At 45.5% G+C, this 25,477-nt stretch overlaps 1 long non-coding RNA gene across 1 annotated transcript in view; it reads left to right on the top strand.

The window, feature by feature from the left end:
• The first annotated feature begins 6,008 nt into the window (after positions 1-6,008).
• Positions 6,009-25,477, top strand: part of LOC127202663 (uncharacterized) — a 57,508-nt gene continuing 38,039 nt past the window's right edge. The window contains exons 1-2 of the long non-coding RNA XR_007832352.1: positions 6,009-6,234; positions 6,339-6,442. This is a non-coding gene — a long non-coding RNA (uncharacterized LOC127202663). The remainder of the gene's footprint in view (positions 6,235-6,338; positions 6,443-25,477) is intronic.

Genomic DNA, 25,477 nt, shown 5'->3' with positions numbered 1-25,477 from the left:
TGTTTCTGTCTCTGTCTGTCTGTCTGTCTGTCTCTCTCTCTCTCTCTCTCTCTCTCTCTCTCTCTCTCTGTGTATGTGTGTGTGTGTGTGTGAGAGAGAGAGAGAGAGAGACAGAGACAGACAGACAGACAGACAGACAGACAGAGAGTTGATTTTGTGAGGCAGTGTGTTACTCTGTAGGCCAAGCTCTCCTATCCTCCTGCCTCAGTGTTTAGATTCTTGGGATGATACGCTTGTTACACTACACCTGGCTCAAGCCTGACATCTGATCAGAGTGTCTCAACTATCTTTCTTTCTTTCCTTCCTTCCTTCTTTCCCCTTTTTCCTTTTCCTTTGTCTATTTGTGTCTGTGCGTGTGTGTGCGCGCGCGCACACACACGCACAGACACACAGTGCACGTGTGGAGGTCAGAGAACAACTTACAGGCGTCAGTTTTCTCTCCTTCCACTACATGGGGTCCTGGGATCAACCTCAGGTTGACAGGCTTGACAGCCAGCGCTTTTACCCGCTGAGTCATCTTGCCTGCTCTCAACCATTTCTTTACTACACAGATATATCTATAGATGACTATGCTTACACAAACTAAGGTGCTACCTAAGGGTTAACCGAACGGCTAACAACTGCACTAATGAAAGAGATGTGCCGCCCACATTACTGTGGAAGGAACGCATCCTGACCATTTTATGGCATTACCTATATAAGGAAGCAAACCACAACACTGGTATCATGGCTTAAGGGCTGACAACTTTCAGCCTTAATGAACTTTACACACGTTGGTGTATTCAAAGGAGACATCTTCCAACCACCTCTTCTGGCCTCCTCAGGTACTAGGCATATGCACGGTGCACAGACATATATGCGGGCAAAACACCCAAACATAAAAACGTCTAGAACTTCCAGAGGGGTTCAGTTATTAAAGGGACCGACAGGAGACTGCAAGTTAGAGGGCAGCTAGAGCTACATGGTAAATTCAAGGCCACCCTAAAACCTAACCTGAGAGGAGAGAAAGCGAGAGGGGGGTGGGGAACAGAGAGAGACAGAGAGACAGAGACAGAGAGACAGAGAGACAGAGGGACAAAGACAGAGAGACAGAGACAGGGGGAGGGAGAAAGGCAAGGGTTGTAAGTGTAACAGAGTAGGTTTAACACTTGTCTAGAATCCCTCAGTGAGGGGCTGGGTGTGGCTCAGTGGTTGAGCCCCTCACTGGGATTCCTCCAGTGAGGAACCATGTGTGTGGCTCAGCAGTAGACTGCCTGACTCCCTCAATGAAGGACTGAGAGTGTTAGAGCTCATTGGTTAGAGCACTTATGGGCAAGACCATGCGTTTTATTTCCAACATTGCAAACCAGGCCAAACCAAAAAAGATGAAATGCAGAACATGAATTTTGCCAGACAGCTTGTGTCAAGGTGATGATGGTTGAGTTCAGACAGTTTGGGTAGCTTATGTGATGGACAGTTTCCTGGCTGCTTTGGCACACAAGACATGGAGCAATAGGGCCTTGAGATAATTCACCTGACTACACAACACTCAAGAGTAGATATTTTAAGAGCTTAAAAATAAGCAAACAAACACTCCCCCCAAACACACTATCTGTAGATAAGACCTAAACCCTGAGGTTATCCAAATTCTCCTGCCAATCTGTAAGCAAACAAAAGCTGTAAAGTTCTTCATTACTACTGCCACTAACTCCAGGCAGATGTAGAGGGGTCTGACGCCCCCTTCTGGCCTCTTTGGGTACTTGCACTCATGTGCACATACCCATACACATAACACAAAGTAACAACATCTTTTTTGCTTGTTTAGTTTTGGCTAGCCTGACCTGAAACTCAGAGTTTGCCTACCTCTGTTTCTGAAGTGCTGGGGTCAGAGATGTTTGCCACCACTCCCAGCCTATAAAAATATATCTTATTTTAAAAAATGTTCCTTTACTTAAAAAAAAACAAAAAAAAAAAAAAAAAAAAAAAAAAAAAACAAAACCCACCTAGCAATCTCACCTATCTCCTACGGTCATTGGCTGGCTGGGAGGGGGATATGAAATAAAATTAAACAAGTAAAGCTGTTTTTGTGACTTTATAAAGCTCCAGACACAGACAATTCATTCTTGTTAACACTAATTGTGATGATTATTACTAATGCTCTGCAAGTCGTACCTATAAACAGTCATATGATTAATTAGCTTATAATATTCATAGCCAGACACCTGCTATGGAATGAGAAATGTCTCTCAGATGAGCTGGGGGAAGAAGAAAAAAAAAAGAAAAAAGAATAACCATCAGGGACACAGAATGTTTCTAGTTAAGAATTTTGTTTTCTCTTTTCTCCAAATATCCTTTTTTTCCCCCTTCCTTTCCCCCAAAGAATCTTGCTGTGCCACTAAAAGGGATGGGAATCTGGGACTGTAGCTCAGTTGGTAGAGCATTTGTCTAGCCTCCATAAAGCCCTGGGTTCGAGTACGGGTATGTTGGTGCTAACCTGGAATCCCAGCACTCAGGAGGTGGAGGCTGGGGGATGGGAAGTTCGAAGTTGTTCCCAGCACTCTAATGATATTGGTGACAGCCTGGTGGATAGGAAAACATAAAAAAAAAAAAAAAAAAAAGCTAGAAGGAATGAGTGAACTTGATAGTGGCCGTGTGTGGCTCGGCTTCCAGGATAATGACTGGTTACTATTGAGCATCCGTTCAGCTGGTGATACTGAGTAGGGCTCTGGTTCTTCAGCCACACATTCCATTAAGACACCAGGTCTTCAACACACACACACACACACACACACACACACACACACACACACACACCAGGTTTTATGGAATAGATACCTCTTTAATTATGAAACAGCTTGTTGGGTTTCCCACAAGGTGCTTTTAAAAAAAAAAATGAATGCACAATTAGAAGAAAAATTTAATCACATGCAAAGAAATGAACCAGGGGGATAAAGACTTGTGAGCAAACAAGGCTTTGGAGAGAAAGGCTTCAGGCCCTTTTGGCTCAGTTTTTTTGGTGCTTTGGAGCTTTGCACCTGTGTGTGGCTTTGATCTGTCTCAATATAAGTCTCAGGCGTGTCTGCAGACATCCGGAGTGATCTGAAGTTTCATAATATGCGTGGAAGCACATTTGTGGAAAAGGAGTTTGTCTGCTCCTGGATTCTGAGTCCCTTTCTGTGAGCTCTGTCAGGACTCTACATGCCAGACAGATAAAGTAGAGCCACAGAAGAGAAAACTGTCTCTGGAGAAGGAGGAATTAGACTTAAAGCTAGGTTGCTCTTCTTATTTTTGACACAGGGCCTCATTTAGCCCAGACTGACCTTGAACTCCTGATCATCCTGTCTCCAACCTTCCTGGTGTTAGGATTGCAAGCATGTGCCATCATGTCTGTTTTCAGGGTGTTTTTGTTTGTCTGCTTGCAGTGCTGGGATGGACCATGCTTAGGCAAGTCTTCTACTGAGCTGCCTTCCAAAACCGATTTTTTTCTTTTATTCTTTTTGGTTTTTCACGACAGGGTTTCTCTATGTAGCCTTGGCTGTCCTGGGATTCACTCTGTAGACCAGGCTGGCCTCCAACTCTCAGCAGTAAACTGGTGCACAACTGTAATCCCAGCCCTCTGGGAGGCAGAGGTAGACAGATCGCTGTGAGTTAGAGGCCAGCCTGGTCTACAAAACAAGTCCAGGGCAGCCTAGGCCACACAGAGAAACCCTGTCTCAAAAAACCAAACCAAAACAAACAGAACAAACAAAAAAAGTAAAGTCAGAGGTGGCCTAACATCTCAGCCAGTGACTGAGAGCATGGACCATCACCATCTCACGTGATGGAGCTGAAAATTTTTCTATTGCCTAATGTGTTAATCCGCTTTCCATCATTTGGCAAAAATACCTCGCACAAATAACTTAAAGTAGGATAGATGTATTTAGGTTGGTGGTTTCAGTCCATGGACCATTTTGCCTTACGACTGCGGGGTAGGGGGTAGGGGGGAGGGGAGGGCGCTGTGCTGAACTGTGGCGCTAGGCTGTTCAACTCATGGCAGACAGGAAGGAGATGGAGAAGGGAGAAGAGGATGGAGGAGGAAAAGAAGCGAGGAAGAGGGGGTAGGAGCGGGAGAGGGCAGAAAGGAGAAAGCAAAGGGAACTAGAGCAAGGAGGTGGAGGAGTAGGGGAAGGAGAGGAGCAGGGAGGCGGTGGAAGGGAGTGGGGAGGAAAGCAGAGGGGAGGAGAGAGGAGGAATGGTACAGAGACAAAACCTCCTCTTCAAAGTGAAGCCTCAGGGCAACTGGTGATGGTGACCACTCTCCCCATCTAGGTTCCACTTCCCAATAACACGCAGTGTTCAACACACGAGCCTCTGAGAGAAATTCCAGATTCCAATTAGCCTGTTGCTGGCGTCCCATTGTCGCATAACACACACGAGTGTTGGCACTGCAAGCCCGTTGCTCTTCCTGTTCGTAACAACATAGCACGGACGGCTGATGGTCGGCTTGCGGTCTGCGTGCACTAGAGTAAACACTTACATCACTGCTTTACAATTCGCTGTTCTTTAATCATTATTTTAGAGCATCCTCTGTCTTATAAAAACAAACTTGACTGCAGCGCAACGATAGGGCGGCAGCTGCCTCCTCCACCTGGTGTTTACTGTATCTCTGCACTGCACCAAGGTGCCCAGTGCAGTGCCTGACCTGCTCGGCCTCACGATGCCTGAATGATGACAAATGCACCTAAGCATGGGTTTCTCAGAAGGGATCCCTGCTGCAAAGTGTCACGCAACCGTAATTGGAGCAGCCACTAATAGGACTACAGGCTTCAAGGGTGTGCAGTACTAATAAAGACAGACGGCTGATCCCTCTCTCCAGCAACTGGAGGGGGCGGGCAGTGGGACCTTTCATTAAAACGAAACCAGGCGAGGGAGGTATTAGGAGGAACTTAATTGACAAAAAGGTTTGTTTTGTTTTGAAAACATCAACAGCACAGCTTGAGAAATGTCACCATTCATTTTCCCCTGGTTTTTGAAACAGAGTCTCATATCCCAGGCTGGCCTCGATTTTGATATATGGCAGAGAATAATGTTGGATTTTTTATTTTCTTTTTTAAAAAACTTTTTGATTGCGCGCGCGCGCATGTGTGTGTACCTGTGTGTACTCAAGTGCATGTAAGCGGATGTGGCACCGGAGGTCAGAAGTGAGCATCAGATTCCCTGTGGCCGGAGTTACATACCGGCAGTTATGAGCTGCCTGACATGGGTGCTGGAAGCCAAACTCAGGTCCTCCGCAAGAGCAACTGCATTCTTAACTGATGGGCAGTCTCTGGCCTCCATTTCCCGAGTGCTAGAATTATAAATATGTGCCTCTGGTTGCAGCTTGTGCAATGCCGGGGATGGAAGCCAGGGCTTCATGCGCGGCTGAAGGCGAGGGAGCACGCTACCAACCAAGCCCTCATTTCTTTTCATTCAAGACATGATCTTGCTGTATAGCCTAGACTGGTCTAGAACTTGAGACCCACCTGCCGCAGTTTCTACAATGCCGAGATTACAGGTGTGTAATGGCCAGCTTAACTCTTCCACTTTTGCTTATTTCTTAGGACTGCGGGGGATGGGAGAATGGTTAAAGCGCTGGTCCTCCTACATAGTCTTGCGTTACTACTGAGTTAACACCCCAAGGCTTTCCACGCTGTGGTTGTACTTATTTTCTGTGACTTACTTGGCCATGTTCAAAAAGTGGAACTAATGTCAAGGACAAAGGTCCCGGAGCTATGGGACTAAGGCGATGAGGTGGAAAGCAGGGCTTCTTAGACATGACCACATATGAATACTGAGGCTTCTGTTTAAGTGCAGATGCTGGCTCTGTGGGTCTACTGTAGGGTTTTCAATGTTTATTTATGTGTTATTGTTGTTGTTTTTTGAAAAGTTTTTGTGATGGAAGCGATGGAACCCTGCACCTCATGTACTCTGTCACTGAACTGTGGCCTCATCCCCTCACTGTGGGATTCTAGGCAGGTGTTTGACCACTAGGCCACATCCCCAGCCCCTCACTGTGGGATTCTAGGCAGGTGCTCTACCACTGAGCCACACCCCAGCCCCTCACTGGGGGATTCTAGGCAGGTGCTCTACCACTGAGCCACACCCCAGCCCCTCACTGGGGGATTCTAGGCAGGTGCTCTACCACTGAGCCACACCCCAGCCCCTCACTGGGGGATTCTAGGCAGGTGCTCTACCACTGAGCCACACCCCAGCCCCTCACTGGGGGATTCTAGGCAGGTGCTCTGCCACTGAGCCACACCCCAGCCCCTCATTGGGGGATTCTAAGCAGGTTCTCTACCACTGAGCCACACCCCAGCCCCTCACTGGGGGATTCTAGGCAGGTGCTCTACCACTGAGCCACACCCCAGCCCCTCACTGGGGGATTCTAGGCAGGTGCTCTACCACTGAGCCACACCCCAGCCCCTCACTGGGGGATTCTAGGCAGGTGCTCTACCACTGAGCCACACCGCAAGCCCTAGGCAAGTTCCTACCTTGGATACACACTCCTGCCTCCTCACTGGGTGATCCTAGGCAGGTGATCTGAGCTACACCCCAAGTCCCTAACTGGGGTATTCTGGACAAGCACTCTATTGCACTCCCATCTGAGTGCATTTGAGTAAATTTCCAGGTACTGTTTCTGAGAGGATACAAATAGCACATACCTGCGTGTTTTAGGAAAGCACTCCAGGGTGACTGCAGAGAGGCCTGGGTTAGAGTCAGCTTTGTCAGTTCGTCTCTATACCAAGCCTGTGAACTTCTTTGGCCCCTTAAGTTTCACAGTTACGAAATCGTGTCTGGTGGATCCCCATGGCTCTTCCAGGCTCTAAAGATTAATCTCTGATTTGGTTATTTGCATCTGGCAGAACCATTTTGAGACTCTTGAAGAAAAGTGGTACGGGAACTCAGTCCATTATAGTTATTAATGTTCCTGCTAGAGGGGCAGTGGCTCGAGCTTCAGTGGATTAAAAAATAATCTTTTAATCCTCCCAGTAGAGTCTCCCACTACTTGGCATGACACAGTGTAGATTATTGCTTTGAATGCTCCGGGCTAAAATGAAAAAAATCTCAGGTCTGGATTTTGTCAAATTGGGATTCCCTTCTATGGTGCCGTCTATGGTACGTGTTGAACTTCTCTAATCATGAACAAAGCTCTGTTTACTTTACAAATAAAATCTCAAGGAGCTGTATATCCAAATTCAAGATTCTCGGCAGCCAGGAAAGAGCAGGTGCCACCTCGTGTGCATATTTTTGAATTTCAAGGTCCTCTGACTCTGGATTTGGTTGACACAATCCCTTGAAAGACGCCACGATGATGCTGGTTACTGTATGCGAATGAAAAGGCTGAGCAATGAAGAGAGGTCTAATCTCATTTGTTACGGAACTCTATTTGTGACAGCTTGTTGGAGCCACTACACCAAAGAATGATGAAGAGGTTGGCCATTTATTTTTCAAAAAAAAAAAAAAAAAAAAGAAAGAAAGAAAGAAAAAAAAGAGAGAATAACAAAACCCACAACTGATTATTTGGAGCAGCAGTCTGAGAATCAAAGAATAACATCACAATGCGATCAACGCAGTATGTGCTTTCAGTGCAACCCTCTTGAGAATTAACAAGCTGCTAAGTGGAGGAGCCACGGAGGGGCGTCTTTAAGAGGGCTCAATTTTCATTCATGTGGACAAAGTCGATTTAAGTGACATGGAAAAAAATGTAAGCCTAGGGGCAGGGGTAGGCGGACCATGATTGCAATATGTGCCCATACATGTGCATGTGCTTGTTCATGTATATGTGCGAGAGTATGCGTGTGTGTGTGTGTGTGTGTGTGTGTGTGTATGCTGGAGGTCCAGGTAGGACACACAAGAAGGGAGCCTGTGAAAGATTTGACTACCCAAGCTACAGTGCGTCTCAAAAATTACTCATCTCAGGGGCTGGGAAGGTGGCTAGTTGGCTGAAATCACTTGCTGCGAAAGTGAGAGGGCCTGAGTTCAAATCCCAGTACCATGGAAAAAAACCTAGGCATGGCTACTTGCGTCTGTAATCCAGCGTTGGGGGCCAAAGACAGGCAGATCCTAGGAGTTTTCTGGCTAGGCAGCCTAGCCAAATTGGCAAGCTTCCGGCTCAGTGAGAGATCTTGGCTCAAAAACTGGGATGGGGAATTAAACACTTCAACCCCACTTCTAACCCACTGAACAAAGGAAGGGAAGAAAGTGCTGATAGGAAAAAGGGTTTGTGGACCTGTTTAGACGTAGCTCGCTGGTCTCATTCCACTCTGTGTCGTCAGGATGCCAGCAGTCCAGTCCAACAGCCAACACCAAACAGCCCTAAGAATCCGTAGCAGGGGCACAGTCCAGCAGAAACAGCATGAGTCCTTGGAAGTGGCCAGAGTCAGCCAGAGTACCACAAGTTCTCTGGGATATTTCTTTCTGCCAAGAAAAGACCAGAGAAGTGTTGCACAGCCTAGAAGCACCAAAGCATCATCCCACTGTCCTTGGGGTTCCACTCACACCCCTTCCAAACATTACCCGCCCTCTTGCAAGTCTGCTCCCAACAAAACATCACGTGCCCTCTCACAAGACAGCCCCTAGCAAAACACCGCTTGACACTACTACTGAGTCTTCAAAGAAACCAGAAACTTCTAGTTTAGAGTGGTAGAGGAAGACACACATGGCCCCTGCATGCGCATGCATGCATGTGGACAGTCAGTCACACACATGTGTAGACACATACGCATAGACATACATACACACAGACACACACATTCACAAACACACATACAGACATTCACACACACACATAGAGACACACACACACCTTCACAAACACATACACACAGAGACACAGAGACATACAGACACACATCCACATACATAGGCACATACTGACACACACACACACAGATAGACACATAGACAGATGTACACACAAATTTACTTACCTAGAAACAATTATAAAGCCTGAATTAAAAAAAAACTGTTGTATTTTATTTTATGTGTATGACTATTTAGCCTGCATGTGTGTAAATGCACCACAGGCATGAGATGCTTATGGAGGGCCAAAAGTGGGGTGTTGGATGCTCTGGAACAAGACTTACAGACAGCCCCCCATGTGGGTGCTGGGAATTGAACCCATGTCTTCTGGAATAGTAGCCAGTGCTCTTAACCACTGAGGCATTTCTCATATAACCCAGGCTGACCTTGAACTGGGTATATAACCTGTTAAGTGTTGGGATTACAGGTGTGTGCCATTCTTTAATTTTTTTTAAACTGCAGTTAAGTATTGTATGTATGAATGAGCACACATGTGTGCACACATGCCACGGCACATATGTGGAAACCAGAGGACAACTCGTGCACCACGACCACTTCCCTGTAACGATTTCTTCTGTACTCTGTTTCTTCTAAGAATCTGGTTTCTCCCCTCTCAGGCAGCCCTTTGCTTTTGATTGGAGTTCAGAAGGTCATTTTCACTTCAATGTTATATTTTTTTCTTTCATATATATATATATATATATACATATATATATATTTATATACTGGCATGTACTTGGGGGCATATTTTTATAATGTCATGTGGGGAAATCAGTTCATATTTTAAAATATCTCTTCTGTGGACATTTTGGCTTCTAGGTGCCGATATGTAAAGAGGCAGGGGCTGTCTTCAGAATGACAGGTCAAATGGCCTCTTAGACCTCCGTGAGCTCTGAGACTGAGCCAGTGAGACACACTGGCATTTCGTGTGCTAAGTATGGGTGGGAGCCGCAGACCACACCATCTCTGCTGAGGATAGCAGTGCCTCTGTAAAATTACTTCACCGGTCAGGGAATAAACTGCGATACTGTTAATTAATGTGCCTGGTCCATGGGTGTCTGGAATATTTTTTTCTTCCTCTCTCTCTCTCTCTTTCTCTTTTTTTCCCCTGACAGGGTATTACTGTTGGCACAACTGAACCATAATTCACAAGTCTCATTCAACTTCCCAAGAGCTAAAATTTTACCCATGTGCCATCATATCCAGGCTTTATGTTAACCTTTTCCTTCCTTCCTTTCTTCCTTCCTTCCTTCCTTCCTTCCTTCCTATCTATCTTTCTTTATTTGCCTACTAAAATAATAAATTTCAAAAAAAAAAAAAAAAAAAAACTAAAAAGAGACACACACACGAATAAATTATTTCGGGCCAGCCTACACATACGTATCGCCTAAGGCACGGGGATCTTGAGTCATAAACCAGCCTGTGCAACATAAGATCCTAAATCAAAAAAAAAAAAAAAAAAAAAAAAAATTAAATAAATACGTTCAAATAAAAAAAACCTACAGGAATAGATTAAATTAATTCTAGGAATGTAATTTCTTTCCAAACAGCCTCTCTAGGGTTTGGGCTATTATTTGGTCCTAGAGCGACTGAGCTTCCAGTACCCTAGTTTGGAGCAACCTGTGTGGCTCAGCAGTAGAGCACGTGACTAGAATCCTCCAGTGAGGGACTGAGGGCGTGGTTCGGTGGAGGAATGCTTGCTTAGCAAGCACAAGTCCTGGGCTCCAGCCTTTCCACAGTTATTTTCCCCTTTCCCACCCACAGCCCCACCTTTATTTCCTGTTCTTCACCTCTACCCCATCACACCTCCCCCATCACACCTTGGCCACAAGCAGCAGTTGCCGAATCTGGGTAAAGGCCAATGTTACTGTAGAGCAGTTTCCTCCTGCTGTCTTCTGCCAAGTCCAAACTACCAGAGCAAACAATAATCATGATCATCTCTGACAATCTGGGACAATTAGCTCTAAGGGAAAACACTGAAAGAATGCCATGTGTGAGTTATATTATGTATTTTAATTTTAAAGCCACGGTGGAACCACAGAGCTGTGTACTGTTGATTAAAGGCAGTTATTAGACATGCTGGTTTGCATGCTGCTTATTTGGGTCTATAAAAAATGTAGTACATACTGACCATCCTGGTTTCTGAACCCCAGGCTGTTCCTTTGCCTGAATATCTTAATGTCTTCCGGTCACCAGATCAAATAAGAAAAATAACAAAGGGCTATTTGCTTCTCTGAGTTAAGTAACAGGCTGTCCCAGGATGGGTAGTATACTTAGAAGCTTGCCAGAGCTCTTAGCCCTAGGGGAAGGTTGAGGTCACAGTGTGGAGATTCTCCTCCTTCTCCTCTTCCCTCCCTCCCTCCGTAGATTCCTCCCTTCCTGTGCCTCATATTGAACTGTATCAGACTGAGTGTCTTCTGCCTGCTAGGCAAGTGCTCTTTTGTTGAGCCAGGCTCTTAGTCCTTCACTGGGAGGTTCTAGGAAGGTGCTCTACCCAAAACCACAGTCACAGGCTCTTATTCGGGGAACTGTAGACAAATGCTTTACTACTGTGCTATATGCCCTACCTTTAAAGACCTTCTGAACTCTCCCACAATAGGTAAGGCAATGCCATTACGGAGGTGGGATTTAGCACCAGCTTTATTTGGTATTACTTACAAATGTACCATCATTTGTGCTCAGATTGGTAAAAACTAGGAAGCCTTAGGGACTACAAAAAGAAATGCACTCTCCCCAATGATGATAAATCTTTGTGTGTGTGTGTGTGTGTGTGTGTGTGTGTGTGTGTGTGTGTTTTATTTGTTTATTTGTTTTTGAGACAGGGTTTCTCTGTGCAGCCCCGCCTGCCCTAGATTCACTTTGTATACCAGGCTGTCCTCGAACTCACAGAGATCTGCCTGCCTTTGCCTCCCCGAGTGCTGGGATTACAGGTGTGCACCTCCATGTCCAGCTAATGATGATTAACTTCAATTGTCAAGTTAATGGGATTTATAGTCACCCAAGGGATCCATCTCTGAACTTGTCTGCGAGTCTGTGAAAGTGTTTCCAGAGAGGTTAAATGGAAGAGGCCAGACCCATCCTGAATATGGGCAGGACTGAAATCTGCTGATTCTCCCTTCCTTGCATGTAAGCTCTGGCCCTTAGAACTAGGAAAAGAACCCATGGGTTTCTAGGATCTGCCTTAGTTTCTTATACTTGGCACCACTTATAACCTTTTGAAGATATTCTATGCCATTACGCACTCTGATACATAATACATTCTATGTCGTAATTACTTTCCTGTTGTTGAGATAAAATGCCATTACCAAAGGCAATAAAGAGGAGAATAAGGTTTATTTTAGCTTAGGAGACCTGGCCCATCATGATGCAGAAGGCGTGGCAGCAGAGTCCAAGGCAAGCTAGGCGAACAGGAAGCAGAGGGATCACATTTCCACATTTCCTCTACACATAGGAAGGGGGCATGTCATAGAGATGGGGAGAGAACAGGAAGTGGGGCCAGGATATAAAAATCTCAAAGTCTGCTCCCAGGGGTGTACTTCCTCCTGTGAGGTTCTGGCTTCATAAGGGCTCTAGAGGCTTCCCAAAGAACACCATCAACACTCAAGTGTTCAAATACATAAGCCTATAGGGTAAGGCGTGCTTCCTGTTCAACCACCACCACTATCCAGCCACCCAGACAGACAGACAGACAGACAGACAGACAGACAGACACACACACACACACACACACACACACACACACACACACACACGTTGGGGGCGTGGAAGGGAGAGAGAGAGGACATGAATATAATGAACATATCAGATATACTATCTGATTAAAAACCTGAAAGAACAAACAATACAACCATTGTAAAACGATAAAGGAGTCAATACAGCAAGACAATAATAATTGTAAATACATATGTACCTAATATCAAAGCAGCTAAATACATACAATAAATTTCAGCCATCTAACGGGAGGGACAGGAGGCAATACAATACTAGAGATGAATTTCACCATCCTACCTTTGACAACGGGTAGAAAATCAAAAAGGAAGCAAGCAGAGCTAAGCTGTTGGTCGAGGCATTTATAAGAATGTGCAAACTCAGTCCTGCGTTTTGGCTCAGTTACACTGGTCACAGCACTTGTGAAGTGTGACGTGAAAGTTTCTGGTTTCTTTGAAGACTCAGTTCTGTCATGTAAATGTGTTTTGGTGCCAGGTATGGGATGTGGAAGTGTCTTTCCACCTCTGAGGACAGTCTCATGACTTTTGTTAGCAGAAAACAGACCTGATGTATTGCTGGAAGTTGCCTGTTTTTGGTTTTTTTGTTTGTTTGTTTTGTTTTTTTTTGTCAGCTGCAAAACCTGCCTTGTGTGGACTCTGAAGCAAAGCTTTTGCATCACTACGCCTTGCGATGGTCTGCTCGTCTTCTTTTTTCGGCACTTCACTTTGCAGAGAGAAACGTTCTGGAGAACTTCTCATGGTGCTCCGGCTGAGTGAGGCCATTTCCATTGACCTGTGCCAATTCAGTGGAACCTTGCTGTTCCTGCTGGATCGTTCCACTGCTGATGATTTGTGTTGCTGCTTGATGTTTGCTATTGCACTGGACTGCTGGTATCCTAACAAGGAACTGTGGGATCGCCCTAAGGAACTGCATCTAAAAGGTCCACGTCCCCTACGTCTATTCTCTCCTACCTCTGGTCAACGGGTTGGAAGGGAGGTAGAAGCATTTAAGAACCCTAAATAAAGTAGGTTTTTGAAAAAAAAAACTAAGTCTACACAGGTGGTCAGGCCAAGTCATATCTACGACTTTTCTGCAGAACTCCGAAAACATTCCCATCAGTTTGAGAAAGATTCAGCTAAGATGTGTGACCGAGGTTCTCAACGGAGGACCATTCACTCTAGGCCACTGGCCAAGGCTTATTTAGGTTGTACATTCCTCACTTCATAATAAGAGCAGTAGAGACTCAGAATTTCCAAAGCAAGGCAGTTCATTTTACAACTTGGGAAATTCAGGCAGCAGCTCAGAAGGGCAGGCACACTGAGAGCAAAGAAGAGCTTTTAAGGCCACCACAAGCCCCTTCCTCTTTGGCTGAATAATTAAAAGATACAGTCATATCCTATCATGTCCTTCTTACCTTCCCCTCTGCCACTTTCTTAGCAAAAGCAAGCAAACAAACAATGCATAGCTTCATCTCTACATTTTAAATCCTGTTCATTTAAAAGCTTATCAGGTACGTGACCTTGTCACACATGCAGTTCATTAGGGCAGGGCCTGGCTGTTAGTAATTTCCACTCTCAACTTCCAGTTTAGGTGGTTGAGGTACCAGCAGAGTCTGGGTGTGGAGAAGGAATAGCTAAATCAGCAGACTTTAGCAGGGGCCAGTGTTTTCTCTGTGTTTGGTCCTAAGATGGATCCAGGCACTTTCGGAAAATGAACAGTCAGATTTTATTTCTTCTGCAGGTGCTATGGTAACGTTCCAATTTGGGACACAAATCCGGGAGGCTTCTAATAGACCCTGTGTCCACACTAGAGGGTTATTCGTGGTAGGAGATGGGCAGACTGTGTAAGGAGCTTCTTCTCCAGTCCAGTTCAAAACAGCACACTGAGCGTGCTTACCATGTGTTCTGAGTCTCAGCAACCTTTTTCTGCTCATGGCCAGGGTAATCCAAATACCAAAGCATGGGTTTTTTCAGGACATGAGTGATCTATCATATCCTTCTCCTATATCAGATCGTTCCCACAAGATTATCCGGGAAGCCAGCCGCTTTTCCTTTCCTCACCCTTGGTCCTTGTAGTCTGGGAAAATGCTTACAGCATCCTACAGTATCCATACGGTCACTTGAGGTTGGAGTGAGGCTAAGCATGTCGGTTTTGGAGCTGGGTCCAGTAATACAGGCTGTATCTAGCTATTCCGCAGAGACAGGAGGATCACAGATTCAAGACTTGTCTGGAGCAGAGTTAGTTCAAGGTCAGACTGGGCAACTATGGGATCGGGTCTCAAAAAAGAAAAGAAAAGAAAGAAAGAAAGAAAAAAGGAGGGCTGTGGATACAGACCTCATTCAGGCATTGTCTTCTCACAGAAATAGGCCTTTTCTAGAACCCCTCCCCCCCTCAGACATGCCTGGAGGTTTGTTTCCTCGATGATTCTAGATCTGGTCAGATTGACACTATTAACCGTCATGGGTAGGAAATTCTCCCTGGCGAATAGGTCCCCTGTTGCCCATTTCTGCATGTGGTTTTGAAGGGTCCTCCATGGCTTTGTGGCGGTTAACCATGGCCATCAGCTTGAGTAGGCTAAGAGCCCCCTAGAAGATTAGTTAAGTGCACCCCTAGGGCTGTCTGTGAGGGGACTTTTCAGGGACAAGCAGATCATGGAGGCTCTGCCCTAATCAGTAGATGACTCCCTTGATGGATTTGTAATATAATGGCATTATTGGAAAAGACAAAATAGGAGGAAGTAGGTTTACAGGGGTGGGTTCCTGCAACAGTGTCTTTATCTTCTGTCTTTTTTGTAGTCCATCTCTCTGCTTCCTGGCTGCTACGATGTGAGCTGCTCTGCTCTTCCTTGCCCTCCCCACCATGACAGACTGATGCCTCTGAAACCGCAATCCCAAAACCCATATATTTTCTGCCTTAAATTGTTTACAGCTGGTATCTGCTCACAGCTATGAGCAAAGTACATCATAGAAGCCTGCAAAGGCTCTCCAAAAATTTTTCCCTTCAACACTGCATTTCCCCTTTCCTCATAAATGTGTTCAAAATTTATTCAGGAGTCTAGAAAGGTGGCCGGAGTGGGTGAAGTGCTTGCTGTGTGGGTATGAACGCCTGAGCTCATGTGCCAGGAGCTCACGCAAAAGCCAGATGCAGTGATGCGCATCTGGAATCCTGGCAGTCTTCTGGGGGGGGGGATGGCATGTGGGGGAGATAAAGGAGTCCCCAAAGGCTTGTGGAAGAGGTACCCTGTGTATGTAGTGACAAACAAAAGATCCTGTTTCAAATGAACAAGGTAGAGGGCAAAGGCCCGACACCTGAGGTTGTCAATCTAGCCTCTCAATACACAGGTACACATTTACACATTCATGTGCACACAGACAGAAGGACGGACAGACAGACGGATGGACAGGGACACACACACACACACACACACACACACACACACACACACACACACACATACACACACACACACACACACACACTCACTGGATCAGGCTGCCTGGCAATACTTTTCAGGTCAGACGGCTGGCTGCCTCTTCTCTTTAGCTAAATAAAGGACGCTATCTTCAAAGGACAAGGAGGCGAGCCCATCTGGTTTCCCTGATGGCAGTGGGCAGGCAAGTTCCAGCTACGTCCCAAGCCTTAGCCATGTGGACAGCCAGCACATACCTCCCCAGGATCTACATCTGGCTGCCAAATGCATCTCACTCTGGCCACCCACATACCCTGCCTCCAATAGCAGCCATCTTCCCATTCTCCTGGCTGTACAAAGAGAGCAATTGCCACAAGCAGGGCTATTGTTCCTTTGGCATGGGCATCAAAAGCCCAGGCCAGCTCCCCTTTATATGTCAGCTGCTATTTACAAGGAAAAGAGAAGAAAAGAAGCAAACCAATGGGATCCTTGGAAGGAATAATATGTGGATTTGGGAGGTTCACAAGAGCCCTGAGTTACACGAATGCTTTACATTATTTAAAAAAAAAAAAGATTTATTTAAAAGCATGTGTGTGTTTGTGTGTGTGTGTGTGTGTGTGTGTGTGTGTGTGTGTGTGTCTGTGTGTCTGTGCGTGTGTGCTGGTGTGCATGCTTGCGCTCACACCCTGAAACTAGAGGTGTCAAAGCCTCTGGAGCTGAGTTGCAGGTGAGTGTGAGCCAGCTGGCCAGGGTGCTGGCATCTGTCCTCAGGCCCTCTGCAAACAGCTGCCCGCACTCTTAACCTCTGAGCCATCTCTCCAACCATGACGTGATTCTAATAACAGTTCGTTATGCTGTTTGCCATGAAGAACTCTACGGCTGCATTCCAGAATGTCATGGTGCCTGCTTATGATGGGCTTCTTGCCCTGATGTAGAGCTGCTGAGAAGGGAATCGTTTCTGCCTGCTTATGTGGAACAAGGTTTGTTTCTCCTTCCTCTCCCGCCCCGGAGGGCAGGTTATCCCATTGACCTTAACTTTTTCTCTCTATGGATGCATCAAAAATACTCCATCTTGTCTCCAGGCATCCTCAAAGCCTCTTTTGCAAGCTCCCAGGTATTTTTCACCTAACCCCAGTGTTTCTATCTCATGCTACCAATAAGGATACACTCTCAAGACAGCTTTCATGGCATATAGAGAGATGATAGCAGTCAAGAGCACTTACTGCTCTTGCAGAGAACCCGAATTCAGTTTCCAGTTTCCACTTAGAGTGGCTCGCAGCTACTATTAACTTCCAGAGGATCCAACATTCTCTTCTGGCCTCTGTAAACACATGAGCAAGCACGTGCATGCAAACACACGTGCAATTAAAACGTTCAATTAAAAAAAAAAACCATTAACTGGGCTATAGTGGCTCATGTGTTTAATTCCAGCAGAGGCAGAGGCAGGCGAATCTCTTGAGTTTGAGGCTAGCCAGAGCGAGTTCCAGGACAGCCAGGGTTGCACAGAGAAACTCTATCTCCAAAAACCAAAACCAAACCAACCAAAGAAATAAACAAACAAAACCCCCCAACAACCCTTTCAAATGTCCTGTGTAGTGGAATAGGCTGATAAACCCAGCACTCCAGAGGTTAAAGCAAGGGGATCACGAATTCCAAGCTAGCCTGGGTTGCATAGAGAGATCACGCCACAAAAAAACGAAACAGACAAACCATGCCCATGAAACACCACAGACCTCTGCGTCTAGTCACATTACTACGCTTTGGAAAGCTCGGGCTATAGAAAGCTCGTCTCTTCTGTTTTCGAGGAGAGGTGGGAATATACTAAAACCCACCAAGCTGTTTGTCAGGGGTTCTCCTGTAACACAGTAAGCATTCTTAGGCAGGAGTATTTTGCTACCAACTAAAAAAAAATGTTCATGTGTATGTGCGTACATGTGCATGTCTGTGCATGCATGTGTGGTGCATGCACGTGTGAGCATGCAGGTGCACACTACTATATGCACAGAGGCCAGAGGAGGATGTCGGGTATTGTACTCTGTCTCTCTCTCCACCTTATCCCCTTGAGACAGTCTGGCAGCCAGAAAGCCGCAGGGATGGGGTTACAGGCACACAGGCAGCCACGCCAGCTCTTTATGTGGGAGCCAGGGTTTTGAACTCAGGTCCTTATGTTCATGATGGAGCCATCTTGTGAGGCCCACTGACAGCCTGTAGGCTTCCCGGTGGGGCATAGTAACAAATACAGGTGGGTTTTAGACAGTTTAGAATGTTTCTATAGTTTTTTCCTCTTGGTCTGTATTTTTTTTTGTATTTATTTATTTTTTATTATTAATTTATTCTTGTTACATCTCAATGGTTATCCCATACCTTGTGTCTTCCCATTCTTCCCTCTCTCCCCCTTTCCCCTTATTCCCCTCCCCTATGACTGTTCCTGAGGGGGATTACCTCCCCCTGTATATGCTCATAGGGTATCAAGTCTCTTCTCGGTAACCTGCTGTCCTTCCTCTGAGTGTCACCAGGTCTCCCCCTCCAGGGGACATGGTCAAATGTGAGGCACCAGAGTACGTGAGAAAGTCATATCCCACTCTCCACTCAAGTGTGGAGAATGTTCTGACCATTGGCTAGATCTGGGTAGGGGTTTAAAGTTTACCGCCTGTATTGTCCTTGGCTGGTGCCTTAGTTTGAGCGGGACCCCTGGGCCCAAATCTGCCTATCCTAATGTTCTACTTGTAGGTTTCTAGGACCCTCTGGATCCTTCTACTTTGCCATTCTCCCATGCTTCTCTCATCTAGAGTCGGTCTATATTTTTAAAAGTTTATTATTACATATCAATTATACATGATAATGGGTGTTGTTACAACATTTTCATAGATGCGCACGATGTGTTTGGATCGTATTCATGCCCATTAATTACCCTTTTGTGTCCTTCTCCCCCTTCCTGCCGCACGATGTGTTTGGATCGTATTCATGCCCATTAATTACCCTTTTGTGTCCTTCTTCCCCTTCCTGACAATTCCCTTCCTTTTCCTAACTAGTCACCCTTTTATTTTCATGGTAACATTTAAAGTGCATTAATTGTGTTTGCTTTCCTGTGTGTGTGTGTGTGTGTGTGTGTGTGTGTGTGTGTGTGTGTGTGTATGAGACCCAGGGAATTTTCTACTAAAGTTGCTTGCAGGAGCACAGGTGAGGGGTTGTTTAGAGGAGCATGGGAAATTTCCCAGGGGTTACACCACTAAAGAAAGTCTATCAGCCTATTTCTTTTTAGGAATGTGTTTGTGTGTGTGTGTGCGCGCGCGCGTGCACACACACCTATGCACACAGAGGATGAACAGGCATACATGTGGAAGTCAAAAAACAACTTTGAAACAGAGGATCTGTCTTGTTTCTGCCACTGCACTATGTACCTGAGCTTCTGGATGATTCTCTGTCTCTGCCCCTGTATCTCGGTAGGAATCCTTGGGTGACAGATTCATGCCATGAGTCTGGCTTCCTCTGTGGGTAATGGAGGCTAAACTCCGGTTGTCAGGTTTACACATTGGGATGGTTTGATTAGGTGTGATCCCACAGATGGATGTGTTTGAATGCTTGGCCATAGGGACTGGCACTATTAGGAGCTGTGGCTTCATTGTTTGTTAGAGGAAGTGTGTCACAGTGGAGGCTTTGAGGTCTAAAATCCTCAAGCTACGCCAAGTGTGAGGCACATCTAGTCTCCTCCTTGCTGCCTTCAGATCAAGATGTAGAACTCTCAGTTCCTCTAGCACTATGTCTGCCTGCATGCTGCCATGCTTCCTGCCATGATGATAATGGACTAAACCTCTGATGCTATAAGCCGGGCCCAAATACATGTTTTTCTTTATAAGAGTTGCCTTGGTCATGGTGTCTTTTCACAGCAATGAAAAACTAAGACCCATATCAAGCAGTATTCCCTGCTGAACCATCTCCCTGGACCAATCAGCCTATGATTGTTTTAAAAGTCTATAGACTCAATGTAACAGATATGAACCCACCATCACTCTTGATTCTCCATGGTTCCTTCCTGCTACTTAAAAAAATTAATCTGAGTGTGTGTGTGCATGTGTGCATGTGTTTATTTATTTGTTTTTAAAGACAGGATCTTCCTACATAGCCCTGGCTCTTCTGGAAGTCACTATGCAGACAAGGCTGGCCTCAAACTTACAGAGATCCACTAGCTTCTGTCTCCTGAGCATCGGGACTAAAGGTGTGCACCATCATGCCTGGCTATTTAAAAGTTTTAATTAGATGTGTGCTGGAGTCTCTGTCTTTCTGTGTGTGTATGTGCATGTGAGTGCATGTGCCCACAGAGGCCAGAAGGGGGCATTGGATCCCCATGGAGCTGGACTTACAGGAAGTTAGTTGTGAGGTGTCTGAAGAAGGTGCTGGGTACTCCAGAAGAGCAGCAAATACTCTAATCGCTGAGCCATCTTCAGCCCTCTCCCACCTTTTTCATGTTTGTTTCCTTGTTTGATCCCAACATCCTCCAGGTATGTTTCTTAGTCTTAGCTTCCTGACATCCTTGATTTTTCTCACCTTTTCTCACTTTTCCTCAAACCAGTTGCTCTTTTTTAGGTTCTTCGATTACACAATCTCCTTTTCTTCCAGAGGTGGGAGGAAGGTTTCGCCCCAAAACAACAAAACCCCAGAAACTCTTCCTCAAAATCTGTTCCTATGGTTTAGGTTCTCTTGGCAAGCATTTCTGTCGAAGCCTAAAAGCTCTACAAAGAGAGAAGAAGAGATGCAGGGCCAGGGAGGTGACACTTAGTAAAAAGCTTGTAATGCAAGTGTGAGGGCTGACTTCATCCCCCAGAACCCATGTTAAAAAGCCAGCAGATATGATGGTACCATGTTTGTAATCCCTGCGCTGGGAATGGAGAGAGAGAGAGAGAAAGGCAGAGTCCTGGGATTGCTGGCCAGCCTTACTTGATGGGTGAGCCACAGACCAAGACGAGATCTTGACTCAGAAAATAAGGTGGGGCCTACAAGATGGTCCAGTAGGTAAGGATGCTTGATCCTCTGAACCCATGTAAAGGTAGAAGGAGAAAACGGACTTCATATGTGCTGTGGCATATGTGCTCCTTACACTTAACCAAACCAAACAGAAGCCAGTAAAAAAAAATGAACAGCCCTTCCTGAGGTTGACCTTTGCCTTCTACACTTGTGTGCACCACCAGACAGGTATACTCTGCTACACAAACACACACACACACACACACACACACACACACACACACACACACACGGAAGAGAGGAAGGGGAGAGAGAGAGAGAGAGAGAGAGAGAGAGAGAGAGAGAGAGAGAGAGAGAGAGAGAGAGAGGTTACTAGAGTTTTCTGTGACTCTGTCCCACCCTTCATAAGCATTGATGCAGAGAAAATGCTCAGGGATTGAACGCTTTACCGAAGAGAAAACAGCCATTAAGGTGGAATTTGATAGCTGGAGTATGGGGTCGGGCTTACATAAGAGCCTTCTAACAATACAAGTAGATTGTCTCTCACAGAACAGAAACTTCCTGAAACAGGATGGCACAGGAGCAGAGGTGTTTCAGGGAGCACAATAAATTCGATGTTTCCCTTCACCTGGCTGTGATCTTGAGGACTATCCAGTGCTCACCCCACCCCCCTCACGTACACTCAGAGAATACTCAAGCACTTCTGTTTCTGAACAGACTGAGCCACGATCTATTTTAAGGTCCTGCTAAGCAATTTAAATAGGAGGCTACCGAGTTGTCTTTTCTTTTTCTACTTTTTTTTTTTTTCTTTTTGGAGACAGGACCTCATGAAGCCTAGTCTGGCCTTGAACTTGCTATGCAGCCAAGGATGACCTTGAATTACTGATCCTCCTGCCTATAACTCTTGAAATTCCGGCATTCATGTATGCCAGGTAAGCACTCTACCAAAATTGTCTCCTTCCAGAACATGATCGCCATTTTTCATCTCCTTACCTAGACACTCTCTGAAATTGTGTTCATGATTTGTATTGGGTTTAATAACTACTTACATTTCACCATGTAGCGCAAAGTTGCCTGGAAAGTACTAGGTAGCCCATGAGTGAATGACCTTAAACTCTATATCTACCTGTCTCAACTGCCCAAGTGTTGGGGTCATTCATAGGTGTGCGTCACCGTATCTAACCCCTCGGATCTAGTTCTCAGGTTTAAGATTCTTACAGCTGCCCACCATTTCTAGAGGGACATAGTCTGACAGAAATATAGTGTGAACCACAAAGTCATTTAGAGTTTCCAGAAGCCGCGTGGTGCATTAACGTCCATCATTTTTAAGTGTGAATGGAGATCGGAAGTTGTGTGAAAGAAAGCTAAAATTCCCAGGGGCAGTAGCTTTTGGCTTGATAAAGATATAAAGTTCGGGTTCAAACGGTAAATGTTTTGTAAAGACAGCACTGAGACAAGAAACAGGTGATTTGGCATTCATTCATCAATTACAGGCGTTCGTGACCTTGAGAAGATCACTTGGGTCCAGGATATAGACTTTTTCGTGTAATCTTTTATCAATTGGTAGCGCCTGCCGGGAGGTAAGCAGAGAGAAAGATTCAGAGGCTCGGTCTGAAATGTCTTGGGAAAAAAGTACCCTGGTCAACTAGTGATGTCTGCTTTGGGCACAACCAGGAGAATTGAACTGAATGCTCTGAGTTGTTCTAAAACACAGTTTTCTTCTTATCCAAAGGGAGACAAAAATAAACTGTCAGACTAACTGGGACACTATGAAACTCAAATGGTGTAGGCTGAGAAAATAGTTTAAAAAAAAATTCTAACAACATATGAAGGTATAGGTTTTTTTTGCTGGCCTGTGGGTGGATAAAACGACGGATGTGTGCATGTGTGTGTGTGTGTGTGTGTGTGTGTGTGTGTGTGTGTACATGCACCTAATTGAATATATGTATTTTCTATTTATCTTTAATTTGAATTTAGACTCACTCTAGTAAACCTTAGTTTTCATCTTAACACAACTTAGAGTCATCTAAGAGGAGAAGCCTCAGTTGAGGGATTGTGCGCACGTCTACGAGGGAGGGTCTTCATTAATAATTGATGTGAGTGCACAGTCCACTGTGGGTGGCACCATCCCCTGGGCAGAGGGTACTGGGCTGTACAAACAAGTTAGCTACGCATGAGCCTTGGAGACAGCCAGCAAGGAGCTTTCCTTTATAGCCTCTGCTTCAAGTTCCTGTCTTGAACTCCTGTCCTGACTACCCTCAGTGATGGACCATGACTTGGAAATATAAACCAAATAAATCCTTTCCTCCCCTAAGCTGCATTTGGTCAGAGTGTTTATAGTAGCATAAAGGAAGCCAGAGTGAAACTGCAATGTATTTACTTACATTTCATGCCCTTGCATATATGTGTTTCTGTGCCTGTGTGTGAGTACATGCATGTGTAGAAGTCTGAGAACAGCATCCTTTGAGGTAAGGCTTCTTGTTGGACCAAGAACTGAGCGATCAGATTGAATGGCTTACAGGATTCTCCTGTCTCCATCTCTACAGTGCTGGGATTACAGGGCGCACTACCACACCAGGCATATGTGTGTCCTGGAGACTGGACTCAGGTCCTTGTTCTTAAAGGGCAAACATTTTACCAACAGAGATATCTCTCATTCATTCATTCATTCTTCATTCATTCATTCATTCATTCATTCATTGTTGGGGGTCTCACTATGTGAATCAGTATGACTTGGGACAAGTGATCTCAGGTCCCCATGCTTCCAAGTCCGACACTCTATTAACCTAGCTGTCTGCCAAGCCCCGTTCACCCTCCCCGACTTCCGTGACCTCTCACAGTCTCAGCAGATGTACTTCCTGTCTCTACCTGAGTGTCTTTCTCTGCTTCTCCCTTCTCCGCAAAGGCTCAGCCCACCGCAGAGAATCTGCCATTATTGATTCAGGAAAAAGGCTTTGATTCTGCACGCCAGAAGCTGTTCCTCATGAAACTATGACAACTTGGTATTAGCTGCAAATCAATGAACTTTTTAAATGCAGTCGAAGCAACAAAACTGGCCCACACTGCTAAATCTCGATAAGCCCACCCTGGAACAGCCAAACCTTTATCTTAACAGCCATGTGATCTCCTCGGCTTTGACAGCCCCTTAGCCGCATTGATAAGGATTATACATCTTATGAGGAGCTCTTGCCCTCTCTGGAAACACTTCTAAAGTGGATGTAGGAGAAAAAAGGGAGTCTCTTTTAAGGGGAGGCTGGGATAGACAGGTCAGCATTCTCAAAGAAACCCATTCTTAGCCTCCCTCCTTTTCATACCAGCTGCACTTCAGGGACAGAACAGAAAATGGGAACATGTCAAGGAAGAGTTTAAGCTGTGATGGAGTGCTCTTGGCATGATTCCTTGGCGAGTGCATTCAGATCTTCATTCCACGAAGTCATTCTGTGGAGCCAGCCTCCTTCCTCTTGTCTCACAGGAGGAGGAGGAAGAGGAGGAGGAGGAGGAGGAGGAGGAGGAGGAGGAAGAGGAGGAGGCCCTGTCTCCTTTTGTTTCTCTTGCTTGGTGTTTGTTTATAACCTAATTGGTCAGTTTTTAGTTAGTCTAATGAAAGGCCCTACTTCAAAGGGTGTTATTCCCAGGCACACATACATGCATGTATTCACACACAGGCACAGAAATATACATATATATATGTATAGACATGTTTGTATATGTTTATATATGTGTATATATATATATGTTTGTATATGTATATATATGCAAGTGCATAAACTATAAATAAATACATCTAAGTTGCTCTGGCTTCCTTTATGCTGCTATAATCTCTCTCTCTCTCTCTCTCTCTCTCTCTCTCTCTCTCTCTCTCTCTCTCTCTGTTTGTGTGTGACAGCCTATGTGTGGTCAGAGGACAACCTTGAGTGTCAGTTCTCACCTCTCATCTTGTCGGAGACAGTGTCTTTGGTTCATTGCTGTGTAGCCTAGGCTGCCTGCCCCAGGGACCCTCCTGCCTCTGCCTCCCATCTCACTGTAGGAGTGCTGTGCTCATGAACATAGGCTCCTGCTTCTCACTTTGCTGTGACATCTGTGCTTCCGGTTCCAAACTCGGGACCAAAGGACCCTCAGGCTTCCACTCACAGTGCTGTATCCACTGAGCCATCTCGTCAGCTCTCTTCATTGTCTTTAAAAAATTACATGTGCGCACACGTGTGAACATACACACATGTCAGAGGGTAATGTGCAGGAATTGGTTCTCTCCTTCCACCATGTAGGCCCTGGGGTTGAACTCAGGTAGTCAGTCTTGGCAGCAAGCACCTTTACCTGCTGAGCCATCTCACCTACCCTTGCCTGGCTTAGTCTTTCATTAATAAATGTATGTAACTGGCTCACTTAGGTATCTGGAGTTGGCCTCTGTAGTTATGACCCTTCCTTTACATAGGTCATTTTCATCTGGAGTTTGGTTACAGAGGGGTTTGGTGCAACTTGTCATAGCAAGGAGGACAACTAGCCTGACAACATCCTTTGAAGGAGTAGCTTTGGACTGATACTGATCATCTTACATGTGATCAAGCAGCAAAAGAGATGTCCTGCTGGACCAAAGTTACT

This window comes from Acomys russatus, chromosome 19, assembly GCF_903995435.1.
Source record: "Acomys russatus chromosome 19, mAcoRus1.1, whole genome shotgun sequence".
In the NCBI taxonomy this organism is placed as follows: Eukaryota; Metazoa; Chordata; class Mammalia; order Rodentia; family Muridae; genus Acomys; species Acomys russatus.
The sequence above is the reverse complement of the archived record's forward strand: the minus strand, read 5'-3'. Positions and strand labels throughout refer to the sequence as shown.